Below are 27,955 nucleotides of genomic sequence, written 5' to 3'. Positions count from 1 at the left end.
CTACATGTTCCAGGAAATGGCTGGCCACGGAAAACCTTCTGTTTCTAGCATTCATTTCCAGAATGTCCCCAGACTGCTTGTTTGCTCCCTCCCAGCCAACCAAGGGCAGTCAAATGTACGTGAAGATCAATTAGAAAGTCATCCTGGCTTCCAGAAATCTCACCTTTATAGAACCCTCAGCAGTCGGAGGCTGTCTCAGCCTATCCTTTTTTATTCTATAAAAATCATTCTCCTCTCCAACACCCGGGAACCCTGCTGAAACGAAAGTGACAGCAGATGGGTTCCCTTGCCATCAATTTATGAATAAACAGCCTTTGTTCATTTTGTCTCGAATTTAGTTTTGTCTTTGACAGATGTAACCATGACTTAAAGCAATACCTTGCTTGTAGAAGAAATATTTACTTATTCAACAAATATCTACTAAGTACCTAGTAAGTGCCAGGCACTGTTCTCAGCACTGAGACATAAGATACGTAATTTGTCATTGGTGAGTCACTTCTTGTGAATCCAAGAGCTCCATAAATAGTAGTCATTTATTATTAACAATCCTTTCTGAGATAAAAACCTGCTTTTTATAGTTTACAGAGAAGTAGCTTTTCTTTTATAAGTGTAACTGCAACCAAATAGTTCAACACGATATCATAGGCCACTTGTGACACGGGAGTACCGGGAAGGGAAGAGCGTGGTCCCTTTAAATGATACGGAAGTGGGGAAGGGAAGTGACTGGTGGAGGAAGGCGGGTCCCTGGCTAGAGCTCCACCCCCATGGTTCTACGTGAGGACAGGCGTTCCTGCTTTCCCGCCCAAATGTTGCATTTTTCCAAGCCCACCCTTGCCGGCCACGCCCCCAACCTGGGGCTATAAAAATACCCCCGCCCCCCCCCCCCCCCCCCCCCTCAGGCCCCAGCGGGCAGACACCCTGAAGTCGCTGGACGTTGTGAGGAACACATCCGGAGCAGAAGACACAGGTGGCTGGTCATGGAGAGCCCGCTGGGGGAAGAGCACACGGACAGGCACCGGCAGGCCATTGACCAGCGAGACAAGGTGGAGTTTGGCTGGGGCAGTGAGAGGAGAGCTGGGGCCGCCGAGCTGCCCTACTCCAGGTGAAAACCATCTCCCGTCTCGCTCCTCCATCACCGGAGAGCTGCTTCCACTCAACACAACTTTGCACTCATTCCCCAAGCCACGTGTGACCAATTTTACCGGTGCACCAAGGCAAGAAATCTGGGGATACAGAAAGCCCTCTGTGCTTGCGATAAGGTAGAGTGTCCAATTGAGGTAACACAAGCTGCCTATAGACGGCAAACTAAGAGAGCACCCAGTAACACACGTCCACTGGGGCTTCGGGAGCTGTAAACAGTCACCCCTAGACACTCACGTGGGGTCAGAGCCCCACAGCCTGCCTGTCTTTATGCTCCTCTAGAGGTCTGAGCAGCCGGGCGCTGAAGAAATGAGCCACACTCCCATCACTTGCCCTGAGAGGGGGACAAGGGAACCTGTCCCGTTTTACATGTGAGAGAGATAAAGTTATTATTGTTGTAATTTTAACTTTAGAACTATAATATAATGGTACAATGATATATATTGACAATATTCCTCTTTCACCCACATTTTGTATCTGTGTTCAAGATTAAATGAAAAAGGATATTCTCAAAAAGCTAGCAAAACCAAAAGCAAGACGTTATGCCAAATATAAACATATTTCTGTTTAGCAAATAGGAGTATATGAAACATTCCATTTCTCTTTTCACATAACAGAATGTTCTTTGCTTACTGTATTAGTTAACAAATTCAAGTCTGTTTATTTTGTTTGAAATTCCGCTTCATCCATAAATTACAGCATTACACGGTAACACCAGAAGGACAATATCACCATTGTTTGCTTTTACAATCATTTCAGCCCACAAAATGCTTCCCATTGTCAGCTTGCTGTCATCAAGCTATTGTTGTTTTCCTCTTTCTGGGGTTTTGTTTTAATATCATTCAAATTATTTAGACACTCAACAGTGTTTTTGCTATCAGTGCAAACACCTAAAGAGCTGGAGCCCCAGCGCGATGACCAAATAACCCTTGACTATTTATCTTTCCGTAAGTCATTATTTCCTGAGGCCCTGGAGAAGCTGTGTTGCCGTGTGTGCACTGCAGGGATGGGGAGCTTCTCCTGCCGGAGCTGGTTTGTTCTACTGGACAATGAGCCCTTTTCTGCTTGGCTCTCCGTATGGGCACATACACAATGAGGTGGTTTAGGGAAGAGGGGTGATGTGGTGGGTCATTGATAACAATCCCCAAACTTCTTAAAGAATTTTTGAGCCCCCTAAAAATGTGTTTCCTTTATGAATTATCCTTAACCCTTTTTAATTGCATAAAAACTTCAGGCACTTGAAAAAAATTAAAAGATGAAAAGTAAGTCTTTCTCTAGTATCCCTCCTCTCCTTTGTAGAATTACATCCTTTTATTCACTGTGCCACTATTTATTGTGTGCCTCCTGTGTGTAAGACATAGTGTTAGTCACTGGAAATACAGAAATGAATGAGACAGACACACTTCTTGCCCTCATGGAGCTTAGAGCCTAATGGGAGATACAATGTTAAGGTTGTTTCTAGTGTTTTTTTTTTTTTAAGAGTATGTTCTACATGTATACATGTAATATGTATTCTCTCCCATTTTTAAAAAACATAAATGGTGATTTACTATGTGTACGCTTTTTGGTTTTGCATTATTCTTTTAACAGTATGTAGAGGATGCATTTTCTACTGTATAGCGTTCTTTCCCCCTTAAATAGCACTCTGATTTTATTTTGGAGGAATCACGACTTTCTAATTTTGCATACTCCTTGTGGGATTGTAAATCAGGTCCCCTGTCCTCAGGTAGCCAATTTAGGTATGCAACCCAGCTTATTCCTCTTTAGACCGAATCTCAAACAGATCCAGAGTTACTCAGGATCAGAACAATTTATGAAAGGCATTACCAGAACCCAGACAAGATGATGGAGCAATACCTGATGCCCAGTGGTCTAGGGTCGCCTATTCCTGTTCTGCTATCCAGGCTTCGTCCGTTCTGTGGATCAACTCATATTGCTCCAATTCATTTTGTTTTGCTTGCATAAGCCAGAATTAACTTCCGTTGCTTGTAAACAAAGAGAGTTAACCAAAGACATACCGTGTATCAGAGTATAGAGACCTACTTTACTCTGGGTCAATGCCTGCATGAGTCTTCTTTATATGGCTGTATCATAGTTTATTTAACCAGTCCCTTGTAAGTGGACATTTAAGTCTAGTGTTCTGTAAATAAAAGGTCAGAATATACGTCTGTATACAGTATATATTCTTGCATATCCACCTTTGGACAGATGTGTGAATGTGTTTTGGGGAAATACATTTGTAGAAATGGAACTGCTGGGTCAAAGCATTAGTAGATTTTTAATAACATCAAACAGCGTTGAAGGCCCCCATATGAGAATAATAACTACTGACTGCAGACATAACTAATTAAAAAAATTAATGACAGCTTATTTGTGATAACTTCTTATCACTGAGTGAAAAGGTAAGTCTCTTTGAATTTATGAAAAGTGACTAATATGAAATTTGAAAACTCAGAGAATATATAAAAACACAGAAGCCAACCACCAAGTTGCTTATAATTCTCTCACCAACAGTGGTAGAATTACATTTAGTCATCATCATTATTTTTATATCCAGTTTTATAGTTATTTTTGAAGAGGATTATTATGAACTATCAACTCTGTCATAGCTGGAAGTAGAGTCCACTAAAACGTATTTCTTAAACCCCAAGTACTGTATATGGATTTTCTACTTTTTGTTTTTGATTACTAATTTCGTTGCTAGAGGTCAGAGAACATACTCTGTATGGTTCCAACCTCTTGAAATTTATTAGGAATTACTTCATGGCCTGTTATCAATTGTGGTTATGTTTTACATGTGCCTATGAAGAATGTGCCTTATCTAGTTAGGGACAGTATTCTATGTACTTGCTTTGAATTGGGTTTGCTAGTTGTATTCTTCAAATCTTTTACATCTATACTGCTTTTGTTCAGTTGGCCTGATAGTAGCAGAGAAATAGATGTTAAAATATCCTACTGTGATTGTAGATTTACCTACTTCTTGTTATAATTCTGTTAATTTTTGATTCATGTATTTTGAGGTTATGTTGTTAGGTGCATACAAATTTAGAATTCCTGCATTTTCCTGATGAGTAAATAATTGTTATTTATTTGCCCCTGTTTACTCCAGTAGTACTTTTGACTGAAAACATATTTTGTTTTATTTCATAGTTTCCTTTTTATTAGTTTATATGGCATATATTTTTCCTCTTTTTAAAAATATTTTGCCTTCAACCGTTATACTTAATGTCTTTTAAACAGTGTATAGTGGTTTCTTTTGTTTTGTTTTTAAATCCAGTTGAATAGTCTTTGTCATGTAAATGGAGCATTTAGTACATTTATAGTTAATGTAATTATTGACATATTACAGAGTATCTCCTATCTATCTAGCCTATCCTCTCTTCTTTTTCTTTTTTATGTTTTTGGATAAATTATATTAAAGAGTTTTTATTATCTCATGCTTTACTCTAGGAGTTTGAAAGTTTTACTTATATTATTTTGGTATTTACGTGGTTATTAAATCTATCTTTGACATATCAAAGTCTAATATTAGGACTTTTAACTTTATTATGAACATTAGTGATAGCCATTTTAATGCTGTTTATTCCCTAACATTAATATGACATTGTGTATTTTAATTTTATATATTACAAAAGCCAGTAAGACATTAGTATTATTGTTTTGTACATTCAGTATTCATTTTGACACATCACATATTTACCATATTTTTTTCTGCTCTTTAATCTTTTTGTATCTCTGTTCCTTCATCTGGGATAATCTTCCTTTGACTTAAAGAATACTTTTTAATATATTTTTTAGTAAGTATCTGGTGACAAATTCTTTTAGTCTTTTAGAATGAAAATGTCTTTATTTTGGCTTCATTGGGAATTAATTTTTTTAATTTGCCAGTTTGACAGGTGATAATGGTATTATACTGCTTTAATTTGCATATATTTTATATATTTACTATCTTTTTTCTCTCTTCTCTTGGGTACTTAATTTTTTCCAAAGTTAAAAGCATCTTTTTTCTTTGTTTCTTTTGTCTTTTTGCAGGAGAGGAGGAGAGGCTGAATTGTTCATATAACTGGGGTTAAAATACTATTATGATTTTGGTAACTTATCTGTTTATTGTGCACATGTGTTCATGCACACACACAGACACAAGACACCTGTCTAAGAGCTGCCTATGGCTAGTAAGTTAGCTCACATAAAGTTAGTAAAGTTAGTAAGTTAGTAAGTTGCCCACATAAAGTGGGCAAACATTTCGTTAACACCACCAAGATGTATAAAACATTCTGTACAGTTATTTTGATTTCTTGGGACACACTTTTATTTCTGATGAAGCCTATTAGTTCAGAAGGATGTCTTGGTACCGTAAAAATACATCAGAAAAATTACAAATTAGATTCAATATGTACTTTATTATTCTGTAGGTGCAATAATGAAAGAAAACCTGGGTGACAGTCAACTTGTAGAGCTAAAAGGGATCCTACAGACAACATAGCTAACACCTAGGATTTCTTACAGCTTAAAAGAAGTAGAGATCAGTCTTATCTTCTAAGACTTCCAAAATGTTAGAAACAAAGAAATACCTAAACCAGCTTACAACATTTACGTTTTTTAAAGTTTGAAAATTTCAAATTAAAGTTTAGTCAGTGTACAAAATACAGTGCAACATAATTGCATTGGTCACAAGTTACAGTTTTTAAAAGCAAATACTAATACCACATTACACAGGCAGTGAGTTCAGATAATGAGACATAAATTTAAAGTTTTGTGGAGAACTTTTATCTATTGTCCATCCTTGAGTATCTTTCTCTGATTACATGTAAAACAATACATAGAGTTCATGTTTCAGCATCTACACCTAAGGCTTTAAATCCTAGGCCAAATGACCCACTTAGCCACTTTTTTTCATTTTACTGATGACAAAATGGAAGCCCAAAGGGTGAACTGCTTTATCCAGCATCGTTTCACTGAGTGACAGAGCCCGGGCTGGAGCTAGAACTCTGAATCCTAGACCAATGTTTTCTCATCTGTGTGCATTCTCTCTCTTCCCTACAATGTTTCAGTAAGAGGAGCTTTTTCTGTTGAAATTTCATTGAAGGGAAGAGGTAATCCTGGGCCAATAGAAATTCACTCCTTCAATGAAATATTTTATTTTAAAAGTTACCTGAAAGTCTACGGTTATTCTCTTATCCCTCCTGCCCTTGTTTAAGTTATATATTGATGAATAATAGAGCACCCCAAAACTTAGTGGCTTAAAAAGATAATTATTATTATTCACAGTACTTACATTAGGAATGCTGGTAGAGCTTATCTGGGCAGTTCTTCTGTTCCATATGGGGTGGGCTGGGCTGGGAGCTGTAAGAAGATGCTACTTACTTGTCCCACATTGCATCTCTGAACTTCACCATGTGTCCTTCTTTCTCCATGTGGTGTTTCATCATTTAGTATTCTGGCCCAAGCTTTTTTAGAGCGTGGCATCTGGCTTTCTACATTCAAAGTGGAAGCTCTTAAAGGCCTCTTGAAGACCTTGACCAGAACTGGCAGAGTGTCACCCCCACCATTATTCCACCAGCCAAAGCAGGTCACAGGCAGGACCAGATTCAGAAAAAGGGGCAGAGCATTTACCTCTTGATGGTTGGAATGACATGCAGGTACAGGGTGGGAAGGAATGGAGGGAAGTCGTCTTTGGATACTATTCACCACTCTCCCTTAGCACGTACTTGGTATTTCTTTTCTGAAGACCAGAACACATTGCTTCTTTCAAACTTGTTTTTATTTTAAAGCATAAATTAGAACATGAGTTGCACATATGCTTACCCACTTGGTCCTTTCCTTATTGACTAAAGATAGAACAGACTTGTTCTAAACAGGCTTCAGTTAATGCAAAGTATGTAGGCCACCCCTATAGAAACTTGCTTCATAATCAAGAATTCATGTAATGTTTTAGTTTTTCTTTTGCTTCAGCCCTCCTGGTATCAGCCAATGAAAGAATTATAGTTTTAATAACTAGTTAACACAGCTGATTTTATCGATTTTAATAAATAATCAAACATGCCTAAAAGCAAAAACATCAAACAAATGATTTAAATCCCTAAAACCTTGCCTGTGCTAATCATGAAACTCAGTTAAATGACTAAGATAAAAACAGATTAGTGTCATTAGGCAAAAAAAGAACATGCACCAATTACAGAATATGTCTTATCAGTTTGCATAATAAAAACCTGAAATGCTAGATGAGCAGCTGTGCTCTCACACATTTGTGGAGTGTATCAGACTCTTATTTTAAATAGTCATCCAAGGGAAACCAATAACCACAGCATAAGAAAGAGGAAGGGAACATGTATTAAGGGTCTGCCCTTCCCTTTTGGCTTTCTGTCGTTTTGTATTTTTCCTGAGCCTTATGAAGTTTGGCGAAGCTGGACACTAAGACTCAGAGATGAAGTAAATAGTCCAAGGACCTGCAGCTAATGAGAAGTGGAAGTAGGATTTGTACCCAGGTCTTAGTGGTTAACCAAGTCCAAGTGATTTCTACCACTCCTATGCTACTTCTCAAAAGGGAATAAAACCATAGCTTATCAGGAGCAATGCTCCTTGGGTCAACCCTAAGACCTTTCCTGTTTTTTATTTTTTCCTTTTTTTTTTTAAATTATACTTTAAGTTTTAGGGTACATGTGCACAATATGCAGGTTAGTTACATATGTATACATGTGCCATGTTGGTGTGCTGCACCCATTAACTCGTCATTTAACATGTTAATGCTATCCCTCCCCCCTCCCCACACCCCGCAACAGGCCCTGGTGTGTGATGTTCCCCTTCCTGTGTCCACGTGTTCTCATTGTTCAATTCCCACCTATGAGTGAGAACATGTGGTGTTTGGTTTTTTGTCCTTGTGATAGTTTGCTGAGAATGATGGTTTCCAGCTTCATCCATATCCCTACAAAGGACATGAACTCATCATTTTTTATGGCTGCATAGCATTCCATGGTGTATATGTGCCACATTTTCTTTTATTTATTTGTATTTATTTATTTTTTTTGAGATAGAGTCTCCATCTGTCGCCCAGGCTGGAGTGCAGTGGCGGAATCTCGGCTCACTGCAAGCTCTGCCTCCCGGGTTCACGCCATTCTCCTGCCTCAGCGTCTCTGAGTAGCTGGGACTACAGGCGCCTGCCACCATGCCCGGCTAATTTTTTTTTTGTGTTTTTAGTAGAGATGGGGTTTCACCATGGGTTCGATCTCCTGACCTCGTGATCCGCCCGCCTCGGCCTCCCAAAGTGCTGGGATTACAAGCGTGAGCCACCGCACCCGGCCTATGTGCCACATTTTCTTAATCCAGTCTATCATTGTTGCACATTTGGGTTGGTTCCAAGTCTTTGCTATTGTGAATAGTGCCACAATAAACATACATGTGCATGTGTCTTTATAGCAGCATGATTTATAATCCTTTGGGTATATACCCAGTAATGGGATGGCTGGGTCAAATGGTATTTCTAGTTCAAGATCCCTGAGGAATCACCACACTGACTTCACTTCCACAATGGTTGAAGTAGTTTACAGTCCCACCAACAGTGTAAAAGTGTTCCTGTTTCTCCACATCCTCTCCAGCACCTGTTGTTTCCTGACTTTTTAATGATCGTCTTTCTAACTGGTGTGAGATGGAATCTCATTGTGGTTTTGATTTGCATTTCTCTGATGGCCAGTGATGATGAGCATTTCTTCATGTGTTTTTTGGCTGCTTAAATGTCTTCTTTTGAGAAGTGTCTGTTCATATCCTTTGCCCACTTTTTGATGGGGCTGTTTGTTTTTTTCTTGTAAATTTGTTTGAGTTCATTGTAGATTCTGGATATTAGCCCTTTGTCAGATGAGTAGATTGCAAAAATTTTCTCCCATTCTGTAGGTTGCCTGTTCACTCTGATGGTTGTTTCTTTTGCTGTGTAGAAGCTCTTTAGTTTAATGAGATCCCATTTGTCGATTTTGGCTTTTGTTGCCATTGCTTTTGGTGTTTTAGACATGAAGTCCTTGCTCATGCCTATGTCCTGAATGGTATTGCCTAGGTTTTCTTCTAGGGTTTTTATGGTTTTAGGTCTAACATGTAAGTCTTTCATACATCTTGAATTAATTTTTGTATAAGGTGTAAGGAAGGGATCCAGTTTCAGCTTTCTAGATATGGCTAGCCAGTTTTCCCAGCACCATTTATTAAATAGGGAATCCTTTCCCCATTTCTTGTTTTTGTCAGGTTTGTCAAAGATCAGATGGTTGTAAATATGTGGCATTATTTCTGAGGGCTCTGTTCTGTTCCATTGGTCTATATCTCTGTTTTGGTACCAGTACCATGCTATTTTGGTTACTGTAGCCTTGTAGTATAGTTTGAAGTCAGGTAGCATAATCCTCCAGCTTTGTTCTCTTGGCTTAGGGTTGGCTTGGCAATGTGGGCTCTTTTTTGGTTCCATATGAACTTTAAAGTAGTTTTTTCCAATTCTGTGAAGAAAGTCATTGGTAGCTTGATGAGGATGGCATTGAATCTATAAATTACCTTGGGCAGTATGGCCATTTTCACGATATTGATTCTTCCAATCCATGAGCATGGAATGTTCTTCCATTTGTTTGTATCCACTTTTATTTCATTGAATGGTGGTTTGTAGTTCTCCTTGAGGAGGTCCTTCACATCCCTTGTAAGTTGGATTCCTAGGTATTTTATTCTCTTTGAAGCAAATGTGAATGGGATTTCACTCATGATTTGGCTCTCTGTCTGTTATTCGTGTATAAGAATGCTTGTGATTTTTGCACATTGATTTTGTATCCTGAGACTTTGCTGAAGTTGCCTATCAGCTTAAGGAGATTTTGGGCTGAGATGATGGGGTTTTCTAAATATACAATCATGTCATCTGCAAACAGGGACAATTTGACTTCCTCTTTTCCTGATTGAATACCCTTTATTTCTTTCTCCTGCCTGATTGCCCTGGCCAGAACTTCCAAAACTATGTTGAATAGGAGTGATGAGAGAGGGCATCCCTATCTTGTGCCAGTTTGCAAAGGGAATGCTTCCAGTTTTTGCCCATTCAGTATGATATTGGCTGTGGTTTTGTCATAAATAGCTCTTATTATTTTGAGATACGTCCCATCGTACCATCAATACCTAATTTATTGAGAGTTTTTAGCATGAAGGGCTGTTGAATTTTGTCAAAGGCCTTTTCTGCATCTGTTGAGATAATCATATGGTTTTTGTCGTTGGTTCTGTTTATATGCTGGATTACATTTATTGATTTGCATATGTTGAACCAGCCTTGCATCCCAGGGATGAAGCCCACTTGATCATGGTGGATAAGCTTTTTGATGTGCTGCTGGATTGAGTTTGCCAGTATTTTATTGAGGATTTTTGCATTGATGTTCATCAGGGATATTGGTAAAATCTAAAATTCTCTTTTTTTGTTGTGTCTCTGCTAGGCTTTAGTATCAGGATAATGCTGGCCTCATAAAATGAGTTAGGAAGGATTCCCTCTTTTTCTATCGATTGGAATAGTTTCAGAAGGAATGGTACGAGCTCCTCCTTGTACCTCTGGTAGAATTCGGCTGTGAATCCATCTGGTCCTGGACTTTTTTTGGTTGGTAAGCTATTAATTATTGCCTCAATTTCAGAGCCTATTATTGGTCTATTCAGAGATTCAACTTCTTCCTGGTTTATTCTTGGGAGGGTGTATGTGTTGAGGAATTTATCCATTTCTTTTAGATTTTCTAGTTTATTTGCATAGAGGTATTTATAGTATTCTTTGATGGTAGTTTGTATTTCTGTGGGATCGGTGGTGATATCTCCTTTATCATTTTTTATTGCATCTATTTGATTCTTCTCTCTTTTCTTCTTTATTAGTCTTGCTAACAGTGTATCAATTTGGTTGATCTTTCAAAAAACCAGCTCCTGGATTTCATTGATTTTTTGAAAGGTTTTTTGTGTCTCTGTCTCCTTCAGTTCTGCTCTGATCTTACTTATTTCTTGCCTTCTGCTAGCTTTTGAATGTGTTTGCTCTTGCTTCTCTAGTTCTTTTAATTGTGATGTTAGGGTGTCAATTTTAGATCTTTCCTGCTTTCTCTTGTGGGCATTTAGTGCTATAAATTTCCCTCTACACACTGCTTTGAATGTGTCCCAGAGATTCTGGTATGTTATGTCTTTGTTCTCATTGGTGTCAAAGAACATCTTTATTTCTGCCTTCATTTCGTTATGTACCCAGTAGTCATTCAGGAGCAGATTGTTCAGTTTCCATGTAGTTGAGTGGTTTTGAATGAGTTTCTTAATCCTGAGTTCCAGTTTGATTGCACTGTGGTCTGAGAGACAGTTTGTTATAATTTCTGTTGTTTTACATTTGCTGAGGAGTGCTTTGCTTCCAACTACATGGTCAATTTTGGAATAAGTGTGATGTGGTGCTGAGAAGAATGTATATTCTGTTGATTTGGGGTGGAGAGTTCTTTAGATGTCTATTAGGTCTGCTTGGTGCAGAGCTGAGTTCAATTCCTGGATATCCTTGTTAACTTTCTGTCTCGTTGATCTGTCTAATGTTGACAGTGGGGTGTTAAAGTCTCCCATTATTATTGTGTGGGAGTCTCAGTCTCTTTCTAGGTCTCTAAGGACTTGCTTTATGAATCTGGGTGCTCCTGTATTGGGTGCATATATGTTTAGGATAGTTAGCTCTTCTTGTTGAATTGATCCCTTTACCATTATGTAATGGCCTTCTTTGTCTCTTTTGATCTTTGTTGATTTAAAGTCTGTTTTATCAGAGACTAGGATTGCAACCCCTGCCTTTTTTTGTTTTCCTGTGTATTGCCAAACCTTCGCCATGGCACCAAGGGGAAGATGGATGCCATTTTCACTGATGTCATTCTTGTGTCTTAGGGTCCCTGTTAAACCACCCCAACTTCCTGTTAATAACCTATATGTAATTTCGGCATATGTAATCTCTTTGGAGTAATTGGCTCCAGAGTGGTGTATATGCCATTGTATTAGTTAGTTCTCATGCTGCTATAAAGAACTGGGTAATTCTTTACTGCTGCCCTAGACTGGGTAATTTATAAAGGAAAGAGGCTTAATTGACTCACAGTTCTGCATTGCTGGGGAGGCCTCAGGAAACTTACAAACATGGCAGAAGGCAAAGGAGAAGCAGCCACCTTCTTCACAGGGCTTCAGGACGGAGTGAGTGCCAACAGGGGAAATGCTAGATGCTTATAAAACCATAAGATCTTGTGAGACTCACTCACTATCATGAGAACAGCATGGGGGAAGCTGCCCCCATGATTCAGTTACCTTCACCTGGTTCCAACCTTGACCCATGGGGATTATAGGGATTACTATTCAAGGTGAGAGCCAAACCATATCAGCCATATACTGCCATGGTTTTTATACTTTGGGGTATTACTCAAGGGTTCTTCACTTTTTTATACCCTTTTATTTTTAATTACTATAGATACATAATAGTTTTACATATTTCTGAGGTACATGCTATCATCTATTTTTTGTAAAGTTTATTGGAACACCATGACTTTCATTTATTTATATATTGTTTATGGCTACCTCTAAGAAAATAAAAAAGCAAAAACAAAAAGTCTTCCACTTTTTTATGCAGAATAATGCAATTTTCCTTAGTTCTCCCTTAAAACTCTCTTCCTGGTCTCCTTTCAATTCCAAAGATTTGGTCAACTCTTTGAAAATACCTATTGTTAGGACAAATGACGTTCTTAAATTTAGGGCCCCTCTTCTCACCCCTAGTATGTGGGTAAGGAGAATTTGTTTTTTCTATTAGTCATTCAGAATGTGTATAATTTGTCTGTAAATTTAACAAAGCAAACTTTGACCCATGACTGCTTTCAGTTAGTCGAAGATTTAAGAGAGTGAAGAGACTCCATAATTGTATGTGAGACTGAAATGAAGAGTTTACTTTTTTTTTGTTTTTTTTTTTACTGTGGAAGTGAAGTCAATTGGTTAAGAAGTGTCTGAAAACTGTGGGTATTTCAGTTCCATTTCTCTGATATTGTAGCAAAGAAAACAAAGATTGGCAAAATCCTATAATGCCATTCAAACATAGCCTGGGAGGGAATCCAAGAACACAGGCTCTAAAACAAATAAATCACTTGCTATTAAGAAGTATGGAAAGCACAGTGATTTCAGACCTAAAGAAGGAAATAATCACTGCTCATACTGTGTTTGAAAACACAAGTATTAAAGAGAGAACTGTGGAAACTTACTCTGGAAGTTTCAGATGCAATAAATTCCCAGAGATGAATGCATCTGACAACCAGAAATGGCAATGCTATGAGTTAAAGGTGATATGACCTTTAGGCCAGAAGAGAAAGGGATAATGGTGGGAATGGTCTCAACCCCTTTCTGTAGCTCCCTCCCGGACTGAGCAGGAGAGCCTGCTGGTTCCAATCCATGATCCGGAGCTGGAGGAGAGAGATGTGACTCCAAACTGAAATCATGAAGATTGAAGTTATTTTCAAGCAGCAGTGTCTGTTGGTCCCTGGGGAAGGTAAAATCTCTTTTACCTGCTATGGGAGTCAAAGTAATGGCTCCTCAAAGATGTCTGCATCCTAATCCTTGGAACCTCTGACTTTGTTACCTTTACAAGGGAAAGGGGACTTTGTAGATGTGATTAAGAATGTTGAGATGTGAAGCATTTTTTTTTTTTTTTGATTATCCAGGTGAGCTCAATGTCATCACAAGGGCCCTTAAGAGGGAAAGAGCAAGCCATAAGGGTCAGAGTCAAAGGAAGACTTGAAGATACTACACTGCAGACTTTAAAGATGAAGGAAGGGGCAAAAGCCAAGAATGTGGGAAGCCTCTAGAAGCTAGAGAAGGCAAGGAAACAGATTTTCCCCTAGAGCCTCCAGAAGGAACACAGCCCTGCTGACCCGTTGTAATGTCTGATCTCTAGATGTGTAAGGTAATACATTTTTGTTTTTTTAAGGCACTAAATTTGTAATAATTTGTTACATCAGCCATAGAAAACTAATGTACCTACTTGCCCCTTTTTATTCTACTACCAAGAAGGGTCTTTGACATGACCCAGTGAAATCAGAAGACATGAGTTGGGCCAGACTGTAGAAGGTGCAACTTTGAATGTGATATAGAGAATGGTGAGACTTTGCTGTGGCAAAGTTTTCTGTTTCTTACCTTTGGTTGTCAATGGGAAGTTCTCGTGCGTAGATAGGATGGTATAAGGGTCTTGGGGCCTCTTCTACCATACAAGGAGATACTGTTCTTCCTTTTTATCTACCCTGAAAGGCTAAGTAAAGAAGGTAACTATGATCAGTAATCTACTATCAAGTTTGTAGACTCTGGAGCAAGATCATCTAGTTTTGAAACATATTTGCTGTGTCATTTTAAGCAAGTCAGTTAATTTTGGTTTTCCCATTTTTGAGAAAAGGATAAAATTAACTACCTGTTCCATTATTTAGGTAAAACACTTGAACAGTTTCTGGCATATAGTAAATGTGATGAGGATGATGATGATGATGATAATGATGATTTTAAGTTCCTAATTTGTCTAGGTTTTGACTCTGGCTTTGTTATTTTTAGGTTTGTAGTCTTGCATAATTTTTTAAAGCTTGAATGAGTTTCTTTTATAAAAAAATTATAAACTAGAAGCAATGAGTAGCCTCCTCAAAGGTTGTTATGAGGAGTAAAATCATACATGTAAAGCATTTGGCACATAGTAAGTGCTCAGTTACAGTCAGTCATGTTGCTTTATGAATTGTAGTCAGTGGAGCTCCAGGCAAAGGAGGCCAGTACATGAGCCTCCCTAGGATGTAATTCTTCTCCATCTTCTTTCGTTCCGTTTCTCCTTCTCTTTGTTTCAGGGTAGTAGGACCGAAAGTCTCAGAAAGGCACTGTTACATTCTTATTCCACAACCATGAAACTCAAAAGTGGGGTCCTCAGCAGTGAGTGAGGGGCGAGAGAAGACACTGTATAAACATGGCACATCCTCCTGGAAAGTCAACTTTACTGAAAGGTAAATAATTTAACATATTTTTCTTTTTAAAACACACATGGATGTATTATGAAGGAGAATGCAAATTTTGCATGAATTTTTAAGAATAGGAGTGGATTATTCAACCACTTTCTTATTACAGCTTTAGAAACCCAGCTCAAACTAGCTGACGCAGAAAAGACACTACTGCGTCTGTAAGTTGAAACTTTGGAGGGATATATTTCAGGGGTTTGGCTAGATCCAAGGGCTCTCTGGAAAACTCTCTGTGAAAAAAATGCTTCCTCAAGTCCAGAAACCAGAAGCTCAGGAAATTCTTGCTTGGTTCCTCTTGTTAGAGGCAGAGATTATTCAGTGACCTACAGGGTAGAGTTTGAACATTGTCACCAGGAATCTTTGCTTTACCATCTTCCAAGTCTGTTCTCCTCACTGTTGGTTTCATTTACAAGAAGGCCATCTCTGCCCTCATGGCAATGATGGTCTTTACTCCAGGCTTAAGACTCTTACTATCTACTATTTCCAAAGCAGAGAGAGAACTTCCCACACCTAGTGACCTGTGACACAGGATTTTATCCTGAGGACAGAGGGAATTCAATTGGCTAACATAATCTGCCTTCCAGTGGAGTAAGAATGTCTGGACTCTTTCCTTCACCTACCCCCAAGACATGGAGGCGTCTAAAAGATAAATAAAACTTGCTGACTGACCGAAGGAGGAAGAAGGGATTTCAGGCAAAATCAACCCTGTTCGCTATGAGGAGACTTCAGAAAGGTTGTCTGCTTCTGGGGAGCATAGTCCCTGATGCCTCAAGACATACATTTATTCTTTTCTTCAATGTATTTGCCTGCAGTCAAAACAAAACCATTACCTTTAGCCAAGTTCACACGTTTCAGCCAAATCCATATGCATCGGATCAGTTCTGTAGGTTATGGGTGAGCATGAACGTATAAAAGAGGTGTTAGTTAAAGATTCAGAGCTCTGTGTCCTGAACACAGAGTAATACCAGCATTACTAAGGATGATCATGAGATTTTAAAATTCCTCCCTTAAATAGATCTTACAAACTTAGGTTACCAATCAACATAAGTTAAGACAAAAAGAGCAAATTTAGATGTAAAACCATCTTGGGGCCGGGTGCTGTGGCTCACACTTGTAATCCCAGCACTTTGGGAGGCCAAGGCGGGCAGATCACGAGGTCAGGAGATCAAGACCATCCTGGCCAACACAGTGAAACCCCATCTCTACTAAAAATACAAAAAATTAGCCGGGCATGGTGGCAGGCGCCTGTAGTCCCAGCTGCTAGGGAGGCTGAGGCAGGAGAATGGTGTGAACCTGGAAGGCGGAGCTTGCAGTGAGCCAAGATCACGCCACTGCACTCCAGCCTGGGTGACAGAGCGAGACTCCGTCTCAAAAAAAACCAACCAACCAAACAAACAAACAAAAAAAGCCATCTACGGACTTTCCTCAGCATTTTGGGGAAATGCTCTGTGATTTTAAAAAAAGTACTGGATGGCCAGAAGTGCTGTTCTTTTTTTTTTTTTTTTTTTTTTAAATGTTAACAAGTGGTTTATTTACCCAGTGTACAGGGAAAATCAACCTATACATCTTGTCTTTGGTAATTGAGACATTACTTAGTGTCTGCAATGTTTAGAAATTTGCATTGTTGACATTTCCTGTCATCAGGTCTTACTTGAGGTGTCTTTCTTTTTTGTTTTTTTTTATGATACTTTAAGTTCTAGGTTTCATGTGCACAACGTGCAGGTTTGTTACATATGTATACATGTGCCATGTTGGTGTGCTGCACCCATTAGCTGCTCATTTACATTAGATATATCTCCTAATGCTATCCCTCCCCACTTCCCCCACCCCTCGACAGGCCCCAGTGTGTGATGTTCCCCTTCCTGTGTTTATGTGTTCTCATTGTTCAACTCCCACTTATGAGTGAGAACATGCCGTGTTTGGTTTTTTGTCCTTGCGATAGTTTGCTGAGAATGATAGTTTCCAGCTTCATCCATGTCCTTACAGAGTATATGAACTCATCCTTTTTTATGGCTGCATAGTATTCCATGGTGTATATGTGCCACATTTTCTTAGTCCAGTCTATCATTGATGGACATTTGGGTTGGTTCCAAGTCTTTGCTATTGTGAATAGTACCACAATAAACATGTGCTTGTGCCTTTATAGCAGCATGATTTATAATCCTTTGGGTATATACCCAGTAAGGGGATGGCTGGGTCAAATGGTATTTCTTGTTCTAGATCCCTGAGGAATTGCCACACTGTCTTCCACAATGGTTGAACTAGTTTACAGTCCCACCAACAGTGTAGAAGTGTTCCTATTTCTCCACATCCTCTCCAGCACCTGTTGTTTCCTGACTTTTTAATGATGGCCATTCTAACTGGTGTGAGATGGAATCTCATTGTGGTTTTGATTTGCATTTCTCTGATGCCAGTGATGATGAGCATATTTTCATGTGTCTTTTGGCTGCATAAATGTCTTCTTTTGAGAAGTGTCTGTTCATATCCTTCACCCACTTTGTGATGGGGTTGTTTCTTTTTTTCATGTAAATTTGTTTGAGTTCATTGTAGATTCTGGATATTAGCCCTTTGTCAGATGAGTAGATTGCAAAAATTTTCTCCCATTCTGTAGGTTGCCTGTTCACTCTGATGGTAGTTTCTTTTGCTGTGTAGAAGCTCTTTAGTTTCATTAGACCCCATTTGTCAATTTTGGCTTTTGTTGCCATTGCTTTTGGTGTTTTAGACATGAAGTCCTTGCCCATGCCTATGTCCTGAATGGTATTGCCTAGGTTGTCTTCTAGGGTTTTTATGGTTTTAGGTCTAACATGTAAGTCTTTCATCCATCTTGAGTTAATTTGTATAAGGTGTAAGGAAGGGATCCAGTTTCAGCTTTCTAGATATGGCTAGCCAGTTTTCCCAGCACCATTTATTAAATAGGGAATCCTTTCCCCATTTCTTGTTTTTGTCAGGTTTGTCAAAGATCAGATGGTTATATATGTATGGTATTGTTTCTGAGGGCTCTGTTCTGTTCCATTGGTCTATATCTCTGTTTTGGTACCACTACTATGCTGTTTTGGTTACTGTAGCCTTGTAGTATAGTTTGAAGTCAGGTAGCATGATGCCTCCAGCTTTGTTCTTTTGACTTAGGATTGACTTGGCAATGTGGGCTCTTTTTTGGTTCCATATAAACTTTAAAGTAGTTTTTTCCAATTCTGTGAAGAAAGTCATTGGTAGCTTGATGGGGATGGCTTTGAATCTATAAATTACCTTGGGCAGTATGGCCACTTTCACGATATTGATTCTTCCAATCCATGAGCATGGAATGTTCTTCCATTTGTTTGTGTACTCTTTTATTTCGTTGAGCAGTGATCTGTAGTTTTCCTTGAAGAGGTCCTTCACATCCCTTGTAAGTTGGATTCCTAGGTATTTTATTCTCTTTGAAGCAATTGTGAATAGGAGTTCACTCATGATTTGGTTCTCTGTTTTTCTGTTATTGGTGTATAAGAATGCTTGTGATTTTTGTACATTGATTTTGTATCCTGAGACTTTGCCGAAATTGCCTATCAGCTTAAGGAGACTTTGGGCTGAGACGATGGGTTTTTCTAAATACACAATTATGTCATCTGCAAACAGGGACAATTTGACTTCCTCTTTTCCTAATTGAATACCCTTTATTTCTTTCTCCTGCCTGATTGCCCAGGCCAGAACTTCCAACACTGTTTAATGGGAGTGGTGAGAGAGGGCATCCCTATCTTGTGCCAGTTTTCAAAGGGAATGCTTCCAGTTTTTGCCCATTCAGTATGATATTAGCTGTGGGTTTGTCATAAATAGCTCTTATTATTTTGAGATATGTCCCATCAATACGTAATTTATTGAGAGTTTTTAGCATGAAGGGCTGCTGAATTTTGTCAAAGGTCTTTTTTGCATCTGTTGAGATAATCATGTGGTTTTTGTCGTTGGTTCTGTTTATATGCTGGATTACGTTTATTGATTTGCATATGTTGAACCAGCCTTGCATCCCAGGGATGAAGCCCACTTGATCATGGTGGATAAGCTTTTTGATGGGCTACTGGATTTGGTTTGCCAGTATTTTATTGAGGATTTTTGCATTGATGTTCATCAGGGATATTGGTCTAAAATTCTCTTTTTTTGTTGTGTCTCTGCCAGGCTTTGGTATCAGGATGATGCTGGCCTCATAAAATGAGTTAGGGAGGATTCCCTCTTTTTCTATTGATTGGAATAGTTTCAGAAGGAATGGTACCAGCTCCTCCTTGTACCTCTGGTAGAATTTGGCTGTGAATCTGTCTGGTCCTGGACTTTTTTTGATTGGTAGGCTATTAATTATTGCCTCAATTTCAGAGCCTATTATTGGTCTATTCAGAGATTCGACTTCTTCCTTCTTTAGTCTTGGGATGGTGTATGTGTCGAGGAATTTATCTATTTCTTCTAGATTTTCTAGTTTATTTGCGTAGAGGTTTTTGTAGTATTCTCTGATGGTAGTTTGTATTTCTGTGGGATTGGTGGTGATATCTCCTTTATCACTTTTTATTGCCTCTATTTGATTCTTCTCTCTTTTCCTCTTTATTAGTCTTGCTAGGGGTCTATCAATTTTGTTGATCTTTTCAAAAAACCAGCTCCTGGATTTCATTGATTTTTTGAAAGGTTTTTTATATCTCTATCTCCTTCAGTTCTGCTCTGATCTTACTTATTTCTTGCCTTCTGCTAACTTTTGAATGTGTTTGCTCTTGCTTCTCTAGTTCTTTTAATTGTGATGTTAGGGTGTCAATTTTAGATCTTTCCTGCTTTCTCTTGTGGGCATTTAGTGCTATAAATTTCCCTCTACACACTGCTTTGAATGTGTCCCAGAGATTCTGGTATGTTATGTCTTTGTTCTCATTGGTGTCAAAGAACATCTTTATTTCTGCCTTCATTTCGTTATGTACCCAGTAGTCATTCAGGAGCAGATTGTTCAGTTTCCATGTAGTTGAGTGGTTTTGAATGAGTTTCTTAATCCTGAGTTCCAGTTTGATTGCACTGTGGTCTGAGAGACAGTTTGTTATAATTTCTGTTGTTTTACATTTGCTGAGGAGTGCTTTGCTTCCAACTACATGGTCAATTTTGGAATAAGTGTGATGTGGTGCTGAGAAGAATGTATATTCTGTTGATTTGGGGTGGAGAGTTCTTTAGATGTCTATTAGGTCTGCTTGGTGCAGAGCTGAGTTCAATTCCTGGATATCCTTGTTAACTTTCTGTCTCGTTGATCTGTCTAATGTTGACAGTGGGGTGTTAAAGTCTCCCATTATTATTGTGTGGAAGTCTAAGTCTCTTTCTCAGTTTCTAAGTACTTGCTTTATGAATCTGGGTGCTCCTGTATTGGGTGCATATATATTTAGGATAGTTAGCTCTTCTTGTTGTATTTATCTCTTTTCCATTATGTAATGGCTTTCTTTGTGTCTTTTGATCTTTGTTGGTTTAAGGTCTGTTTTATCAGAGACTAGGACTGCAACCCCTGCCTTTTTTTGTTTTCCATTTGCTTGATAGATCTTCCTCCATCCTTTTGTTTTGAGCCTATGTGTGTCTCTGCACTTGCGATGGGTTTCCTGAATACAAGACCGTGATGGGTCTTGACTCTATCCGATTTGCCAGTCTGTGTCTTTTAATTGGAGCATTTATCCCATTTACAGGTACGGTTAATATTCTTATCTGTGAATTTGATCCTGTCATTATGATGTTAGCTGGTTATTTTGCTCGTTAGTTGATGCAGTTTCTTCCTAGCATCGATGGTCTTTAGAATTTGGCATGTTTTTGCAGTGGCTGGTAGTGGTTGTTCCTTTCCATGTTTAGTGCTTCCTTCAGGAGCTCTTGTAGGGCAGGCCTGGTGGTGACAAACAGAAGTGCTGTTCTTAGGAATTAATGTTCCATATTAACACATTCAAGGCTCTGAGAAGTCCTGCAGTAAGGAACCCTCTTTGGCTTTGTTTGACAGCCTTTCTCACACTTATTGGCAACTCGGGTAACAACTATTAAAATTTGGTGGAATGTGAGTTCCCTGAATACTCTCTTTGAAGAACTACTTCTTCAAGTCCAGAACCCAGAAGCTCAGGAAATTCTTGCTTGGCTCTATTTTCATAGGCAGAGACAATCCAAAGGCCTTAAAGGTAGAGTTAAAAATGCACTTGGGCATCACAACCAGACAAATGATGGTGTTCCTGCAGCATATGAGGGACTGGGTTGAGCACCAATTGCAATTGTGTGATTAGCCAAATCCCCACATGAATTTTGCAGAAAAGAGTACTAAATATGGATCTAAAATTCATGTTTATTCCCTTTTATTCTTTCCTTTAGCCTTCTCTGTCTCCCCAATTCTTTATTTTTCCACAATCAAGAGCTAATAGTTTAAAACGGAAAGCAAAAATTCAACAGGAACATGGATCTTCAGGCACCCTAGACAAAAGAGTACAATTTTTGACCTCTTCTAGGAAATGACCAAAGGAGCTGAAATTATGCAAATGCTCTGAATTTGCACTGATTTTCTTCTATTAGTTTGCCCACCAGTATGGAGACTGTGGCATCTGTGGTAGTGGCAGATGAGTCAACAGAGCCAGGCCTGGCTGCAGGCAAACTTGTCAAGGAGGTAGTGGTGTTTATTGCAGAGTTTTCCCCTCTCTGTGCAGCTTGGGACGGCAGAGCCTGCAAACTCCTCATCTTCCACAGCTTTCATCCACACATTTCTCTTCGCCTTCTAATCCTCTGATTGAGCCTACTTGAATCTCATTCCTTTCCCATTAGCTAATGAGAATAGTAACAATAATAATTAATAATAATAATAATGACAATAGCAGTAGCAGCTACTGTTGATTGAGCAACTTTTACAATTCAGGCATGATGCAAAGTAAGCCCTTTATGGACATCATTCCACGTTGTCTTCCCAACAACCGTACGAAACATGCATCCGTATATAAACATACCTTGTTATTTACCAATGAAGGAATGAGATTTAGAATGTTTAAGCAAGTTTCTTAGTTCCAGAAAGTGAGAAAATGGCAGAACCAGGTTCTGAAAGTGTTGGTAATGGTGAATGAAATGAAATATTTGTATTCTAGCAGAGGCCCTCTGGAGATTATGATGGAATAGCTTCAAGAAGGGAGTTAAATGTTGGAATTTTATTTTCCATGGAAAGTGACTTTAGAGCATTTCCTCTTTTCACCACATTGACTGTTCATGGAAAACATTCCCTGTGTGTGTGTACATTCAGGGTGGGGAGGTGGGAAGAGAAGGGAGGATGTGAGACGTGAGAAAACCTTTTTCAGTAAGAGGCTACCAAAACACATTTCCTGTCATAATTAGTGTAATGAGTTCTCATTTTCAGTTAAAATATATTTTTTCATATTAGATTTTCTTTTATTTCAGTTTGATATGTTTACTTTTCAAGAAAGAAGCCAGCATATGGCCTTTCTTTCAGCCTTGTTAACCTTTTGCTGTTTTTGTAACTGTTTACCTATTTTTAGACGTTTTAGTCAATGAAAGTGATGAAGTTCATCCACTTATAAAATAAAACATCTGCGGCAAAATGAGGAAGTGGCAAAATGCTAAAAGAGCAGTCAAGAAAAACATAGCTTGTTTAAATAATGCCAAATGTATTTCTACTAGGCCTGATTATATTTAGTTTTTTCACTTTTCAAAACCTCTCTTTGGTCTTCTGTAATTAATTGTCTTTAAGGATCCACATCATTTTCAGTGCAACGGCTCAAAGATTTTCTCAGATTGTGGTGATATTAACAGGGAAAAAAACCATCATCATTATATATTTTATTATTTTGGGATTGTTTTCAAGCCACCAGAGTAATTGGACTGTAGCCTGCTCCAATTAATTAGGTTTTTAAATGCATTTGTACAAATCTGTTTTTTTGGAAGCAAAAATCTTGACTTAAAAAAACTAGTTTGCAGCTGAGACTTATTGCTATGCATAGATAAAACCTGGGGGCCATTTCTTTTTTAATAATTATTTTCAAAGAAACCTATGAAATCTTCATCAACATTTTTAAGAAGTAGTTCTTATCAAGGGGAAGAAAGACTTCGAGATCTAAACCTGTTTAGGCACCAGAACAGAGGCGGTAGGTGACAGAGTTTCACATCACCTGCTGAGTATTAGTAGTGCTTGCTGGAAGGCAACATCTTAACGAGAAGGGACTTTTGTTTCTGTACCAATTTAAAGTTTTTGTTCCTCCGATAATCTGTTGTGGTTTAGTTGGGGCTAGAATATACAGGGATTTCTACGAACTGATTCTGCACGGTAATTCAGGGGATTCAAATGACAACATGATATTCCAACTGGCCCCCCAAATGTACATAATTTGATTTCATTAAGATATTGTATTGTGATACTGCCAGTAGAGGAGAGAGACAACCGATTATTTATGAGTCCTCATGTTTTTTTTAGTTCTTTTGCTCTTTCAGTTGGGAACATTTATGGAACTAATTTTATTTTGTATTGCAAAATCTATGTAGCACTCTGACTTGTATCATAAATTCCAAAGACAATTCTAATTGACTAGATGAAATAAAGTCCCTTTGGACTTAGCATCTTATCATTTTACTGTGTCCTCTTGGGTTGTTTCTCAAGAATACCATTAAATAATTCACTGATTCTCATCAAGTTTGGTGCACAGCTAAAGGGCCTAAGCCCTTCTAAAAGATTCAAGTTCCATTTGGTTTGACTTTCTCATTTTGAAACAAAATATTAGCTGACACCATTTTCAAGTGGAATACCTCTGCCATGTAAAAATTGTTTTTGTTATCATTTTATTCTGTGGATGAAGGAAAGATTGAGTGGATACATTTCTTGTGAAGAAAAAGTTGGGTTGGTATTTCATGTAATTGCCTTGAATTAAGATAATGGTTAGAAGAATTGGGTCCAATTTTCCTATTAATATAGTATTCCACTAGACACTGAAACATCGCTATGATCAGAATTGCAAAATCTCAACTCATCTCATAATCTCTGCTTTGATGTTGCCTCCTTAAAATTCATTTTAGTGAAAAGTGCAAATAGTTTCCAGTCTCTAAGATTAGGAATCTTATGTTTCTTTAGGCCGGGCACGGTGGCTTACATATGTAATCCCAGCACTTTGGGAGGCCGAGGCAGGCGGAGTACGAGGTCAGGAGATCGAGACCATCCTGGCTAACAAAGTGTAACCCCGCCTCTAGTAAAAATACAAAAAAAAAATTAGTCGGGCGTGTGGCAGACGCCTTTAGTCTCAGCTACTCGGGAGGCTGAGGCAGGAGAATGGCGTGAATCCGGGAGGTGGAGCTTGCAGTGAGCCGAGATTGCACCACTGCACTCCAGCCTGGGCGACAGAGCGAGACTCTGTCTCTAAAAAAAAAAAAAAAAAGTTTCTTTATTTCTTTATATTCTTTATTTATAATATGTTTCCTTTATTTCCTGTAGCCATGAATTTCTTATTGTGTAGCTATTACTCATGCCACTATTCAAAATTAACATCTGGGAGGCAGTGTTCATAGTAAGTAAAAATGTGAATCCTAACTCTGCTGCTGTAACTTCTCCTCCTACTTCTCCATGACTCAGTAACTATCGGTGGCTCCCATTTGTCCACTATCAGAAATTTAGCTGCATCTGCTTGTTGTTTGAAGCAAGCTATGATCTCTATTTCGAGCTCTTGCCATGTCCATTTCTTTTGTCATATGTATGTATTCCAATAAAACTTTATTTACAAAAATAGGCCTGAGCCAAATTTGGACTGCAAGCCATAGTTTGCCAACTTGTTATTGAGTCTTACAACCTACACCATGTCCATTTCTGTCTCTGTCCTTCTGTTCGTATTGAGCCTTCCTCCCAGAATGCCCACAGTTTTTCCTTCTGCCTGTCTCCAGCTGACCTTATTCAGGCTTGGTGCAGCTCTTCCTCCCTATTTTTTTCCTAACCATTGTACTCAAACTGGTCTATCCCTAATTTCACATCTGCCTCAGTCACTAACAGGTCTACGCAATTCTGCCTGGGATTGCACTCTTATTATTCTGTCTGTCTCATTTCCTCAGTTAGATTGGCAGTTCTTTGACCCAAAGAACAATGTCTCACATTTCTTTTATATTCCTACAATGAGTGGCACAAGTCTAGACATATAGTGGAAATAGAACCATCGCATGCTTTTCACTGATATACGATGATAAAAGCATAATAGTTTCCTATTATTTTTCATCATTTATCTTCTCTGTTTTTACAAATCCACTTCTTCTACTTTTCACAAATTAAACATTAGGCAGACATATAATTTCTGATTGGAATAGAAACTACTAGATATTAGACCAGCAGTACCTCAAAAGTAATAATAAAATTAGCTGATATTTGTCAACAACTCATCATATACCACCAAATGAAATGTAGGATTTGAGAAAATGAACTGTTTGCCCAAAGACATGGAGCCAGTAAGCAGGAAAGCCTCTGATGCCAGGAGACCCCTCCCAGCCACCATGCCCTGCTGCCTCCCAGCTGAATTTTGCTTCCCCCTAATCTGTGGTTCTTCACTAGGTCCTCGAAAGATACATACATGGAAGCGGCAAAGGAAAGCATTCGAATTTTCATTTGTTGACTGAGGCTTTGACTACAAACCTCATCGTAGAAGACTGTCATTTAGGCTGTTGCCAAGAAAGGCTTTTTGCTTTGTTTTCCAGAGATGAGAATCTAAACTGAATAATCTGTTTCCTCCTACCTTGTGCAGATCTTGCATCTTAACATTGGTAGCAAAATAAAAGATGCAGAGGAAAAGGAGTGAGAGAGGCAGAAAACTCAAGAATGTTTAATTCCTTAAGGCTGTTTAGTCAGTTGTGAGAAGAGGTGGAAGATGACCTAAGACTGTTGAGGTCATCAGCTTGCCCCATTCTTGGTGAAAGGGGAGAAGACGGGGCTGGAAGAGGCGTTGAGCTTCCTGTAGACAACACCATGGGCTAAGATCTACATAGGTACAAAGGGCATGTTATTTTATGATAAAACCTGTGAACTCCAGAGTCTTTGCCAATTGGCGGATGCGGTAAAGTCTGAGGCATATTGTCACTTAAAAGAATCTAGAGAAACAGGTATTTTGGAATAAATACCATAGTTTTATGTTAATGCTGAGTCTCCAGTTTTTTTATGTTTTTTTATTTTTATTTATCTATTTTTTTTGAGATGGAGTTTCATTCTTCTCACCTAGGCTGGAGTACAGACGCACAATCTTGGCTCACTGTAACCTCTGCCTCCCAGGTTCAAGCGATTCTTCTGCCTCAGCCTCTTGAGTAGCTGGGATTACAAGTGCCCGCCACCACACCCGGATAAGTTTTGTATTTAGTAGAGAAGGGGTTTCACCCTGCTGACCAGGCTGGTCTTGAACTCCTGACCTCAGGTGATCCACCCACCTCGGCCTCCCAAAGTGCTGGGATTACAGGCGTGAGCCACCATGCATAGCCTGTTTTATGTTTAAGTAGTTAACAACCACCTTAAACCATAAATCCTATTCCCAGAAAGAAGTCAGAAAATAGGAAAGAGAAAGATGAAGACCCTTGAACAACATGGGAGTTTGGGGCGCCAACTCCCATGCAGTCGACAATCTGAGTATAACTTTTGACTCACTACAAACTTAACTACAATAGCCTACTGCTGGCCAGAACCCTGACTGAGAACATACAGTCTGTTAATATGTATTTTGTATGTTATATATATTATATACTGTATTTGTACAGTAAAGTAAGCTAGAGAAAAGAAAATGTTATTTAAAAAATTGTAAGGAAAATATATTTGCTATTTGTTAAGTGGAAGTGAATAATCATATGGTCTTCATTCTCATCATCTTCATATTGAGTAGGCTGAGGAGGAGGAAGGGGAGGGGTTGGTCTTGTTGTGACAGAGATGGAAGAAAATCAGCATATAATTGGACCCATGCATTTCAAACTCGTGTTGTTCAAGGGTAATGGAAATGACAAACAGTGAAATTTTGGTAATTTAAAAATGTAAAAAAAGGAAAATAATTTTGGAAAATCATTTAATGACAGAATGAGGTGTTTCTTACTTAGATATTTTATTTTGTTAAGGTGCTAATTTATTTTATGAAATGAAATAATGTCATTGGAAGATGATATTTACTGCTGCTCTCCAGACATTGAATATATTCTGTTTTAACTTCTGAGAACAGGATTTGTGATTTCAGTAACTAGTGTTCCTGATTTAGTGTAGTTGTTAGCCAATTGAATATAAGACAGTTTGAAGGTCAGGAATTTATTTATTTTATTCATTTTTTTCCATTCCTTCCTCTTTTCTACTTTTTCCTCTGTTTCAGTCTTTCTCACTTGTATCTCTTTCTGCCTCTATGTTTCTTTCCCACTGAAATCAAGATTTCCTGCTGGTTAGTAAAGCTTTCCCAAATAGCAGAGGGTATTGCTTTAGATGACAGACTGCAGAAATATTGAAGACATATCAAGTCCCTGATCACCACAGACAAGTGGTCTAGACTAGGATTTTTTTCTCTGTCCACAACATCCTGTGGGAGGAAAATTATTAAGATCACATAATATGATAATCTTATGGTAGCCCGAGAGATGCTGATGGAAGCTCCAAGTCTCTTTAGAGATTCATGTTGATGATCATGCAGTAAAAGGAGCAAGAGTCCTCTGAGTTTACCACACTAAGATTCTGAACCGGTTAGCAATGTCAACCTACTTGGTGGAAATATATTAATTGGACATAATTGTGTGATGGTGCAAGCATGACATTTTATCCTATCAGTCTTTTTCTCTTAGCATAATGAATACTGATTAAACCCAGTTAAAGAAGCATCTCCGGATGGTGGAATAAG

At 38.6% G+C, this 27,955-nt stretch overlaps 1 long non-coding RNA gene across 1 annotated transcript in view; it reads left to right on the top strand.

Moving 5' to 3' along the window:
• Nucleotides 1–916: 916 nt before the first annotated feature.
• Nucleotides 917–27,955, top strand: part of LOC134735489 (uncharacterized) — a 71,393-nt gene continuing 44,354 nt past the window's right edge. The window contains exons 1-3 of the long non-coding RNA XR_010118666.1: nt 917–1,102; nt 13,812–14,053; nt 14,970–15,122. This is a non-coding gene — a long non-coding RNA (uncharacterized lncRNA). The remainder of the gene's footprint in view (nt 1,103–13,811; nt 14,054–14,969; nt 15,123–27,955) is intronic.

Source organism: Symphalangus syndactylus, chromosome 21 (assembly GCF_028878055.3).
Source record: "Symphalangus syndactylus isolate Jambi chromosome 21, NHGRI_mSymSyn1-v2.1_pri, whole genome shotgun sequence".
NCBI classification, from domain to species: Eukaryota; Metazoa; Chordata; class Mammalia; order Primates; family Hylobatidae; genus Symphalangus; species Symphalangus syndactylus.
Note: the sequence above shows the minus strand (reverse complement) of the source record. Positions and strands in the feature narration are given on the sequence as shown.